This window comes from Chrysemys picta, chromosome 5 (genome assembly GCF_011386835.1).
Source record: "Chrysemys picta bellii isolate R12L10 chromosome 5, ASM1138683v2, whole genome shotgun sequence".
Lineage (NCBI taxonomy): Eukaryota > Metazoa > Chordata > Testudines > Emydidae > Chrysemys > Chrysemys picta.
This window is the reverse complement of record NC_088795.1, coordinates 25,357,574-25,369,467: the sequence shown is the minus strand read 5'-3', so window position 1 is coordinate 25,369,467 and position 11,894 is coordinate 25,357,574. Positions and strand designations below refer to the sequence as shown.

The following is an 11,894-nucleotide window of genomic DNA, read 5'->3' as shown; positions in this document are numbered from 1 at the left end:
TTTAATGGTGGGCAAGTGTTTGGAGAAGAGAAAATGAACTCTCACTGTTAATAGGGGAGAATCACTTCTAATATGAACCTTGTGGTTTCTGCAAAAAGAAGAACAGGAGTACTTGTGGCACCTTAGAGACTAACAAATTTATTAGAGCATAAGCTTTCGTGGACTACAGCCCACTTCTTCGGATGCATCCGAAGAAGTGGGCTGTAGTCCACGAAAGCTTATGCTCTAATAAATTTGTTAGTCTCTAAGGTGCCACAAGTACTCCTGTTCTTCTTTTTGCGGATACAGACTAACACGGCTGCTACTCTGAAACTTGTGGTTTCTATGTACTGCACACTCAAGGGAGGGAGCAGGGTTTGGATTTTCAGAACCACTCAACACTGATTTAACTCTGTTCCCATTAAAGTCAATGTAAGATTTTTTTTTTTTTTTACTTCAATGGGAACAAAGTTAGGCCAACACCAAGCACTCGAAAATCCCACCTTGTGCTTTTACGATGTCTGTTAACTAATGGTGGGCAAGGATATGATAATTATTTTTATTAGGGATCCCCTTCTGATCTATAATACTTCACATGAATTATCCCATTGTTACTGATGATCTTTTATACTATCCAGGCTTATGCATTATACCTAATATTTCATCAGTAAATTACTGTTGGATCTGGTGATGTTAATCATTGTTAATAACATGCACTAACAAATTTAGTCCTCTTTAATGTTTGTAAATTCTTAACAAACCGATTCTTATATTCTGCTGCTATGTTATTTATAAATATTCACCCAGATAGTTTAGATAAACAATTGTTCCCTTAAGAGTTTTTCCACAAACTATTCAATTTAACTATTTGTTATTCGTGATAGCTCACCAAAATGACATGGTATTGTGTCTGCTCCCTGACTGGTTGACAAACATTGTAAACAGGCAAACAAATAATATTCTTGTTAACATATGAATACTCTTGTCTGCATGCAAATATCATAATACTATTCATAATAAGGGCAGCCAATCCCCAAACACGGGTGTGAAGAAAAATACCATCATACAAATGTTTGCACATTGTGAACAACAAGGGGCACTGTATAACTGCGCATAATTCAAAGTGTTTGTGACACCTGTTTTGCAGTATTTGGTCAGTATTAAAAATGAAACCTGCAGGGAAAACTGGAGAAGGTGGATTGATGCATTATACTTCACTATACTAACTTTATTAGGGGTGCTTCCTCTTTTATTTCCTAGCCAATGAGATACGCTTATACAGCCAAAGGTATTAAGTGTGACTCCCACTGCCTCTTAGTAATGCTGCATGTACAATAGGCACTTAGGTTGGCACTTACCCCTGGCGTGAATTATTAAGGACAATTACTTGGTTGTTAGTGTGAGTTTAGACTCTCCAGACGATTTGTTCTGAGCCCAGAATAAGCTGTATCTAAAATGGAAGAGGGTATTTAAGGTATTAGTTTTTATTTTACATATATCAGTGCTCTCTGCTGGAATATAACTGATACACTAACGAATAACTCATAGAAACTTGTAGTGATGGAGCTGAGGATACTAATTTTGAATGCTGCTGATGCCACCAATATACAGTTGGCAACTGTCTATGGTGCATGCACGTTTGTGGCCATGGATCATTACATACTGTGGGAAGTCTGCTCTTGCCTTAGGCATGGTTAAAGGAGAATTCCTCTGATGATAAGGAAATAATTGAGCAACAGGGCACTATGTCTGACCTGGAGGATTTAGGGGGAGATGTTCAAATGCAACAGTGGAAGAAAGAGATCCAAAATCATATTTGGGAAGAAACTCTTCATATCCGCTCTATACAGTCTCAGAAAGAAGTTCATGCTCTTCTACTTTTCCATTCTCTGTTGCTCATGTATAAGATTTTATATTTCATTCTGCATTGCTCACATAAAGATTTTGTATAGCAATGGGACCAACTGTCAACATAAACATCCAGATTCAGTTTCCAAACCCATCCAAGTTTGGATCAAATAATCAATTGTGCTAAAAATTTTGAAATTTTCATGACTCATGAATGTTTCCCCAAACACCCATTGGGTAGGTGAATCCTCACAAATAAAATGTATGGCCAGAGCTGGTGTGATAGTGTGTGTGTGTGTGTGGGGGAAACAGCACCCAAAAACCCACTGAAGAATATTTTCGCAAACTAGAAGTGCTGATGGGTATTGTAAGGATAAAGTCATTAATGGTTGTGAGGTGCTTAGTATTAAATTGAGGGGGATAGATACAGAATTAGAACTGATTATTTGTACTGGAAGTGTGGTATTTGTTATTCCCCTGTTTCAAGGTTCCAGTCATCCACTTAGGGAGCAAAAACAATGCTATGCACCTTAAGTGACCAGCCCCAACTAACAACTATTGAACTGCAAATAATCTTACCAACGTCCCAAAAGCAATACATTTTCTTCCAAATTATTTAGCAAATAGTTATGAACAATTAATACATTTAAAAGAAAATTAGGATGAGTGCACACACAATTTAGTAACCAAAATAAAAAGACCAAGTTTGTAACAAATCTGCTTCATGACAAATAGTGAGAACAATGTTAAGCATGAGCAAAAACAACGAGGAGTCCTTGTGGCACCTGAGAGACTAACACATTTATTTGGGTTAAACATGAGGCCGCTAGTCACAGTACGCAGAACCTGATGTTTTGGGACCATATTGTGGCACTGATTTTCATTCAGAACTAAGATGGTACAATATTGCCATTCATTTCCAAAAATATTCACAGATTATTTTTTCTCTATTCAACCAGCTCTACCCAGGATCATGCTTCTTTTAACTGCAATGCAGGGTGCTGCAGGAGCACTAGCTGTAGGCTTGAAGGAGGGTTCCTCACAAGTTAAAAATGGTCTTGCTTCTGGGAATGATGCCCCAGCAGCACAGTGGTTTGGCGTATCCTTGGGTACATGGATATTTTTGTGCTGGCTCATCTGTAGCTCTCACATGAAAAACATTCTTCTCTGACATTGTGAGTTTCTTACACTGTCAATTGAATCTGTCAATATAGAGTACGTATAAACACAACGGCCAAATCTTTTTCTGTTTTAAAGGGTCTTCTTTACCTCCCCCCTTCCAAAGAAAAATTCTTTCCTAATAAATCATTGTATTAAAATGAATGATTTTGTTGATTAATGATGTTCCCCACCAATATATACACATCCATAACTGGAGTATGTAATGCAGTGGTTCTCAAACTGGGGGTCGGGACCCCTCAGGGGGTCGTGAGGTTATTACATGGGTGGTCGCAAGCTGTCAGCCTCCACCTCAAACCCCGCTTTGCCTCCAGCATTTATAACGGTGTTAAATATATTTTAAAGTATTTTTAATTTATAAGGGGGGTCACACTCAGAGGCTTGCTATGTGAAAGGGGTCACCAGTACAGAAGTTTGAGAACCACTGATTTAATGTGTATGTTCAAAGTATTACTTGCAACTGGGATATGTATATTTCCTAGACCATTAAAATATGTACAATGATGGTAAATTATATTTATTTTATAGCACAGTGTTCCTGTTTAGGAGATTTCTTTCTTTCTTTCTTTTTTTCTTTCTTTCTTTCTTTCTTTCTTTTTTTTTTTTTCCTATTATTTCAGCTACTGCTAGTACTAAAGCCCAGGTTCAGCCAGTTCAAACAGCTTCTTTCATTTCTGTAATTATTTACACTTTGGTTCTGAATCTCTCCGTTATGGCTGCTAAATCCATCATAGCTAGGCCATTCTGTACATTATTACAGTAAAAAAACCTTGTTTTTATTGGCTAGTCTTCTACTGGCACTCGTCGTCTCCTGCCCTCTTGACCAAAATATGAACATAGATGCTAATCCAGCGTGCTGACTATCTAAGTACTTTGCTGGATCATGGCTGAAATGTAGATGTTTACTTGGAGAAAAATTCTGACTCATATTTTGACACCAGAAATCTTTTCTTAGATTTTTTTTTTAAACGGGCTCCTTTATTTATATACAAAAATTGTTTCCCTCCATTATCCCAACATTCCTTGGCTCCAATTCAATTTAACCATAAAGTTAAGCATGTGCGAAAATGCTTTGCTGAATAGATACCACTGAGATGAGCTACCTGGGATGGTGAAGGGCCTTCAGGGCCAACCAATCCCCACCACTACCACCACCAAACTACTTTTTAACAATGCTAGAACAGTATTGTACATTTTGGTATTTAGGGAGCAGATTTCACACAAAGCCAGTCTCAAATTTTTGCTTCTTTGTGGGTTTGTTTTGTTTTTAAGTTAAAACTGGGAAACCCAATAAAAATTAATTAGACACAGTGCTCCCAAACTATTAGAAAGCCATATAATGTGGACTGAAATCTTATTATTAGCTTGATCACCATTATCTGCCAAATATTTTTGCAGGAAGCTGTTTGCTTTTACATGTAAATTAGTGGGCTAAGATATACTTTTTTAAAAGAAGTAGGAATATGCAGTTTAGTCTCCAATTCAGCAAAACACCTAAACCTATGCCCAATGTTAAGCATGTTCCTAAGTGCTTTGCTGAATCAAGACCTTAGAGAGGGTTATTCTGCTAATCAATTCTTGATAGAGAAAGGAAAAGGCAACATATTTATATGACTTCTATCAATCTAATGCAGCATTTTATACTATAAATAAGAAGACTAGAGGCCAAAAAGTGGGTCTACACGATGCAGCAGTGTGCACTAGAAGGGTATGATTTCTAAAGCACACCAATACATTGTGCACTAACTGGTCCATGTAGACCCAGCCGACGCACACTAAAAGTGCATGATAAGAGAGTACACTACTATTTGTGCCAGCAGGGTCCACATGGGCCAGTTTGCACGCAACATGTTGGTGAGCTTTAGAATTCACACCCCTCTAGTGTGCATTGCGGAGCGCTGTGTAGGCAAGCCCTCAGTGGAGTAACTGCTGAACTGAAATGGGAAGATTGCTGCCTATCTACTCCTAGAAGACACTGTCAGAGTAGATTGTGGAAGACCAGTTCCATTAAGCCACCTTGATGGTGCTGAATGAGAAACAAGTGATCTTGCTACACTATGTGCTGAGACCAATTTTGTGGAAAATAAAAATTTGCCTCTGAGAATTTTCCATTTTTAACAAAGGGTGGGGAATGTTCAGATGTTCATACAGTTCTACCATCTGGAAACCACAGCAACAGCACATTGATTGCCACTCAGAGGCTAAATGGCACATCTGTTGAGCTAGTGTTTCATAAAAGGTGAAAAACTGCTACTATGCCTACTGAAGTCTGCTGAGCTGGCATCAGATAACAGGGTCTGCTTTTGATTTTGTGGGTTTTTCTGGCCTGAGGCTTCCATCAAAACCTAAACCAGCTCTAGCTCTGCCTTGTAATTAAAGTTCATTCAATAGCACACTGGGTCTCCGCTAGGCTTTGAAATTCATACTTCATTAAGATGAATGGCTAAAGTTTACATATATGTTAGTGCTACCATGACTGTCCACTTGGGAGCAGAGTGGGTAGCTATGCACTCGTTTACATGGTGAAAGCAATCTTGGACACCAGAATGACTAAGAAAGTTCATTTTTGAATAATAATGAACATTTAAATCTGGAGGAAAGGTGGTAACCTGGAGAAAGACCCAAAAGCTGACATTTTCAAAGGATTCTAAGCAAGTTAGGTGTCCAGCTCCCATGAAATTTCAAGTTAGGTGCCGAACTTACTAGTTTAGGCTCCTCTGAAAATCCTGGTGTAAATTCTCAAGAGTTTAGGTTTTGAGATGATGAAGAACAAATAAATTTTTTTCTTCTCCTGGATACTAGTACTATGATTTGTAGCCACATTATCAAATTGCATCTCTGGTTTTGGGTGCCCAGTTTCACATACCCTGACCTTGACTTTCAGAGCTACCAAGTAACCGCAGTTCCCATTGACTTCAAATGGAGTTGACCTCTAAGACGCAGGTCCCAACTATCCTGCACTAAGGTCTGTTTTTATATCAGAAATAACTCATGCCAGTTTTCATACCTTGGTAACTTACACTCCTTCTATATATTAGTAATCATCACCAAGGAATTGATTCTTTAGTCCCAGTGTTGCCAAAATGCACAATTTTAGCACCAGTTTTGAGATATTTGCTGTGTTTCTTAAAGCTCCAGCTCCTAGAGGCATGTGATTAGGTGACAATCTCAGTTTTCATTTAAAAAAACCTGCTAGTCCTTATGGTTCCAGAGAAAAGCTTGAAAACATGACCCAAGTACTTAGAGACTCAAAACCCAGAAGGCAAATTACAAGAAACCAAAATTTATTATAAAAAAAAAACCCTCATGATTTTTAAGCCGATCGCATGATCTTCTGGGGGCCTGATTCGTGATTTGTAAATGCTTGGGGTTGCAATACTCTAGTCCTATAATTACTGTAGAAAATTTCCTACTAAAAATAAATGGAAGATTAGCCTGTTTCTCAGGGAATTTGCAAATCAACAGTTTAAAATGAAGTTGCCTCATTTAAAACCTTAAAGAGCTTTTCTCTTACTCTGTTAATTCCAACTTTGGCAGTTCCAATTTTTTCCTCATTGTCTACATTCCATTTAATGTTCTTCTTATTAATGCATCAAAGATTTCTTGCCTTTAGTGGAGTTGCTCTACGGTAGAATATGTCAGTTTTTAAGGAATGAATTAATACTTTAAGTACCAAATGGAAATGGACCCATCTTTTGCGCTACCAATTACGCAAAAATACTTTAGTCACAGCTAGAAGTTCAGTTCTATAATGAAATCAGTAACATTGACCCTTTCTGAGAATGCAAGGAAGATTATCTAGAATATCACTGGGGTTTCTTCCCTCAGTTAATGCCTTTCTCCTTGAAATGGGTTTAGATATTAGATAAAGTTCAGCCCCTTATTCAGGAGGATATTGGAATATCCCAAATTTCATTTTATAGTGTGGCCCCTCTTGATTCTTTAATACCACCTAACCATTCAATCTTCACTAATTATCAGATCATTTGAAGAAAATTTTCCCCTCAGCCTCCCCAGATGGTCTTTTAACAATATCCATGGAATTGTAATGAGTGTACATACTTAGGAGGTTTACAGACATTTACTTTAAAATCCATCTAATTTTGCTTGATGATTAAACTACAACAACATGGCAATATTCTGTGCTCGTACTGGCCAGGTCACCTCTGCTTAGTTTTTCACTGTTTTGTCAAAAAACATAAATCGGGAAAACAAATCACAATTTAACTAATATTCCTGCAATTCATTAATATCAAATATTTACAAGCCTTCCAATCCTTGTCTGATAATTTGCTGGCGATCCCGGTTATAATCGATTATAAAGGTTTTTTAAAAATGTAGGCCTACTTTGAATATCCTGCTTCCAGAAAATAAGGAGTTAAAATTAAAACTACTAAGATGTTTTCTTGATGTTCTAAGGTTTCATAAGCTGTCCTTGGAAAGGAACTGAAAAGCTTAGTCTTTAGTCTCTGATCCAAAGTCCCTTTCACCTTCTTACTTCAGACTGGTACAGAGCATGCTAATGGGACCTGGTTTATACAAGAACCCCTTAACCGTATAGGTAAAAAAATCTGGAAAAGCAGGTAAGATATTCCATAGAAAGTTAAAGTAATATAAGAGCTACAACAATAGTCACACTGGCATTTCAAGAGATAGTAAAAATATAGGGGAAAAGTTTAGCAATACAATTACTCTTAAGGAATGATAGATGAACAGGGTAGTATAATTGCTTCTTTCAAAAGGCACCTAAAAGAGTCACACTCCCTATTCCCATAGGTTTTCTGTGGGAGTTGGATGTCTAACTCCTTTAGGCACCTTTGTAAATTTCAACCAAAATGTTCAGGGTACCTTAACTCACCTGACAGACTCAGGACAATAACATCAGCACCAGCAACCTTCTTGCAGGAATGTTCCTACCCAAAATACACAAAACCAAACTTTAGCTTCCTAATTTCCAACCGAGATGTTTACAACGTAGCCCAGGGGAAACAGACTGTACTGAGGAATTTTAAGTGACATAATCTAGGTTTTCCTGTCAGAAGGAGCTTTCCAGTTTGCCATGAATTCAGAACATTTGATTCTTTTTTTTGGCTCTTTTTCATTAGGTGGCATTCACACTGGTGTTTGCTTTGCTGGTTTGGAGAGTATCCATCACAGTGTCATCACCGTGGTGTCTATACTAGTGCTCCCACTCTGTACCTAGTCGTCCAGAGGTTCATATTCAGTGCTAGCTTCCTCACAGCTAGCACAATTAAAATAAATAATAGTTACAGTCAGTAGCTAGTGCATTATGTTTTCAAAGTGTGGCAGGGCAAAAGTTGGAATTAGAGCTGGTCCTGATCTAACCCCCCAGATCTGAGCACAGTTCGGGTTCAAGTTTGAGAGAGAGGCAGCTGCTCAAATTGATCTTTACTGTAGATGAATTGGTTTACCCCTCTACATGTGGCCAGCTCTGCCAAGTAGTTCCTCAGATGTCTAGTTCCCTTATCAATGTTCTGGGGGTGGGGGGAGGGGAGGAAGATGTCTGTGGCCATATGAGAAATGGCCTAGTTACCCAAATTGCTACACTTCCATGATGATTATAAGTGTTTTCAGTGGCAGATCACGCCGCTCTTTCCTACTCATGGCCCTTGCTCTCAACTGAGCACCGAACAGTCAACTATCTAACATGTCTGGAAGCAAATGTGAAGCACAAAGGAGACTGCATGATGGAGTTGAACTATGTCAGCAAGAGATAAGGGGCCTGTCTGCCCCAACCCAGCTTGGAACAAGGATGCATTCTTTGGGTAGATTGGGTCTTGGAGCACCTTTGGCCCAGTCACGAGAGCGAAGAAAGGAAAAAAAGGGGAAAAAATGACGGAGGCAGGGACTGGAAAAGAAGGATGGGGAAAGAGAGTATGGGAAAGTAGAAAGGGAGAGAGACAGCAACAGAGGAGAAGGAGCCTGATTCAAAGCCCATTGCAGTCAATGGAAGCCCTTCCACTGACTTCAGTAAGTTTTGGATCAGGCCCAGATAAAGAAGGGAGTTCTAGGGTATAACTATATTGCAGCGTTAGCAGAACTCATGTTAGCAGATGCTGGGTTTGCTAACCTAGGACTTGAGCATCCACACTACTGACATACCCAGAGAGTCAGAGTTTAAGGCCAGAAGGGACCACCCAATCATCTAGTCTGACCTCCTGCCTATCACAGGCTACCATCAGCACCCAGCACCTGCACACTAAATGGAACAACTGAAATTAAACCAAATATCACTGCTCACAGCAGACTAGACCATTATCTGCCACAGACCGAGAACAGGAGGGACCCAGGTGCACGAGACCCCCACAATGGCAGGGAAATGATTAAATGAAATATATCCAGTTAATTCTGCCACATGCTGTAGAGGAAGGTGAACAATCCCCAAGGTCAGTGCCAATGTGACCTGGGAAAAATTCCTTCCTGACCCCACATGTGGTGATCAGTTAAATCCTGATCATGGGAGCAAGAACCAGCCAACCAAGCACCTGAGAGAGAGGATACTTGATGCCACCTCAGATCCCAGGCTTTCCCCATCCAATGTCCAGTCTCCAGCTGTGGTCCCCAGGATGCTTCAGAAAAAGGAGATTAAAAAACACACCAAGAATACATTGTGTTGAGGGGAAATCCCTTCCTGACCCCTGCAGGTGGCCAGCTGAAACCTGAAGCATGAGTTTAGGAGCATAAGAAAAACCAGAAATGAACCCCCCAAGCTGTTGAGCACCCTATCATCACAAGCAGCCCCATTATACAATTGCATTTAACAATTTATCCAGAAGGGAGGGGTGAAAGGACATCTAACAGAGACAGGAGTGGGTTAACCAGAGGGAAGAGCGAGGGGATAAGAAACAAACGTATACTACCTGGACTTAGATCTGATGCAGAATGCCAATTCCTATTAAACCTCAAATCTGAGAGCCTTGACTCTCAAATTAATGGGCGTGGCAGGTGCTCAGCACCTCTCAGGATTTCACCCCAAGGGTATGTCTACACTGCAGCTGGACGGTGTGATTCCCAGTGAGGGTAGGCAGACAAAATAGCAGTGTGAACATTGCACTAGCCTGAGCTGCCACATCCACATGGCTATTTTTAAGACACTCGCTCGAACAGAGCTAGCACAAGTCTGTCTGCCCACTCTAGGCATCATCCTCCCAGCCCCAGGGTGGACACATCATAAAAGAGAAAATGCCAACAGGAAAAATAAATCAGAGAATAAAAGACCCAAATTAAAGAAATATATTTTGCGGCGATTAAAAAAAGAGAATGGATTTAGAGGGTAAAAACTTTGAAGTCTCAAAGACATATTAAAGAAACAGTTTGAGGAGAAACTGGTGTTGAAAAAGATTTAGAAAAAGGGAAGGTAAAGAAAGAAAGAAAAAATTAAAAAGAAAAGAAGCCAGATCCTTTGCTGATGTGAATTAGTGGAGTTCCATTGAAGACAATGGAGAGATGCTAACTTACACCAGTCCTAGATTTGGCCCAAGGGGGTGAAGGAAAACCACCAGCCCCCTTGCCCTACTCAAAAAAATCCCCCCACAACCCACCAAGAAATAAAGAGTTTAATTTTTAAAATTGGTATTTATGATTATTTAAATGAATGTGACTTTCACCTGAATAAGGCCCTAATGAGCAAACAAAAGCACATAGACACCCACACTTTGGGCACATATAATATACATCGCCGTTGTCTTAGACAACTGATATCAGACACACCCAGGGATGGGCCAGACAATTCATTCTATATCAGATGTCCATTTCAAATATTGCTAGTCTACTTTGCCCAGGATAATGGGCACATTTCAAGCCCCAACATTCACAGAAAGTATAAAATCAGCTCTGCCCTGGAGAATTAGGGATAACAAACATACCTATAATTGCCTCCCCTTGTCAGCATCTTGACTTCCTGAGAGAAAAAGATCTGTCTTAATTAGTCAGTTAGTAAAATCCCGTCCTTCAAGCAATGTCAGCTAGTCCTTCCTGCCTCTTGATTCCAGTCTGAGTTCAGTCCATTGTTCAAGGATTTCCTCTCTCTTTGGTGATGTGCAATACCCTCCTGACTGCAGATACCTGACCCCTCTAATTCCCCTAAAAGTCACCCAATAGGACTGCACTGCATCACTAATAAATGACTGAATGCTATCATGTACCTATAGTTACACTCTCCTTCTTTGTCTCTTTGTCCTTCCTGGTATCAGTAATAACCACCAGGTTTGGCTCCTCACAGCCTATTATAGAATCCAGCCCTCCGTATTGTGCTACTGAAGCCTTAGAACTAAAACCGATTAATGTAACCCCTTTTCCAGATACCTCAACCCACACAGTGTGACCACCACATTGGGATATCAGCATCTGTTAGGGCAGTCAGCTCTTAAGTGCTCCTTACTGTTTATTGTAAGATTAGCCTTTGGTCAGAGAAGTGCTTCATGAGTGAAAATCCAGCCTGTACAGTGCTTTGATGGAAGACCACCAACGAACATTTAGGGGCTGTTGGAAGTGGTGCTAGTAATTCAGTAAGTGGTCATTTACTCTCTGAGTCAGTAATGAACCAATGCCCTAGGATGGTGTTAAGGGACACCGCTGCAGTAGGTGGCATCTTTCAGATGAGCCATAAAACTAAGGTCCTGACCACTTGTGGTCATAGATCTGAAGGCATTTCTTCAAGAATAGGGTTGTTAACTCTGGTGTCCTGACCAAATTCTAATTTGAATAACTACATTCTACCTATTTAGCTTTTCCCCTGTACTTTCAATTGCACAATGTTCTTCATATTGTTTAGCTTTGCAGTACGCCATTAAACAATTGCCACGTTTCACCCGAGAAGTGACTGCTTTTCAGTAGTGGGTCTAGTGATCTGTGTGTATAGTTTGTAA

At 39.7% G+C, this 11,894-nt stretch overlaps 1 protein-coding gene across 7 annotated transcripts in view; it reads right to left on the bottom strand.

The window, feature by feature from the left end:
- SPARCL1 (SPARC like 1) overlaps positions 1-11,894 on the bottom strand; it is a 208,496-nt gene that overhangs the window by 100,324 nt on the left and 96,278 nt on the right. For all 7 annotated transcript variants that reach the window (XM_065596120.1, XM_065596127.1, XM_065596124.1 and 4 more), the window contains exons 4-6: positions 10,893-10,927; positions 7,865-7,919; positions 1,338-1,429 (exon numbers count right to left, since the gene is read on the bottom strand). The gene's annotated coding sequence lies outside the window, so the exon portion shown is untranslated. The remainder of the gene's footprint in view (positions 1-1,337; positions 1,430-7,864; positions 7,920-10,892; positions 10,928-11,894) is intronic.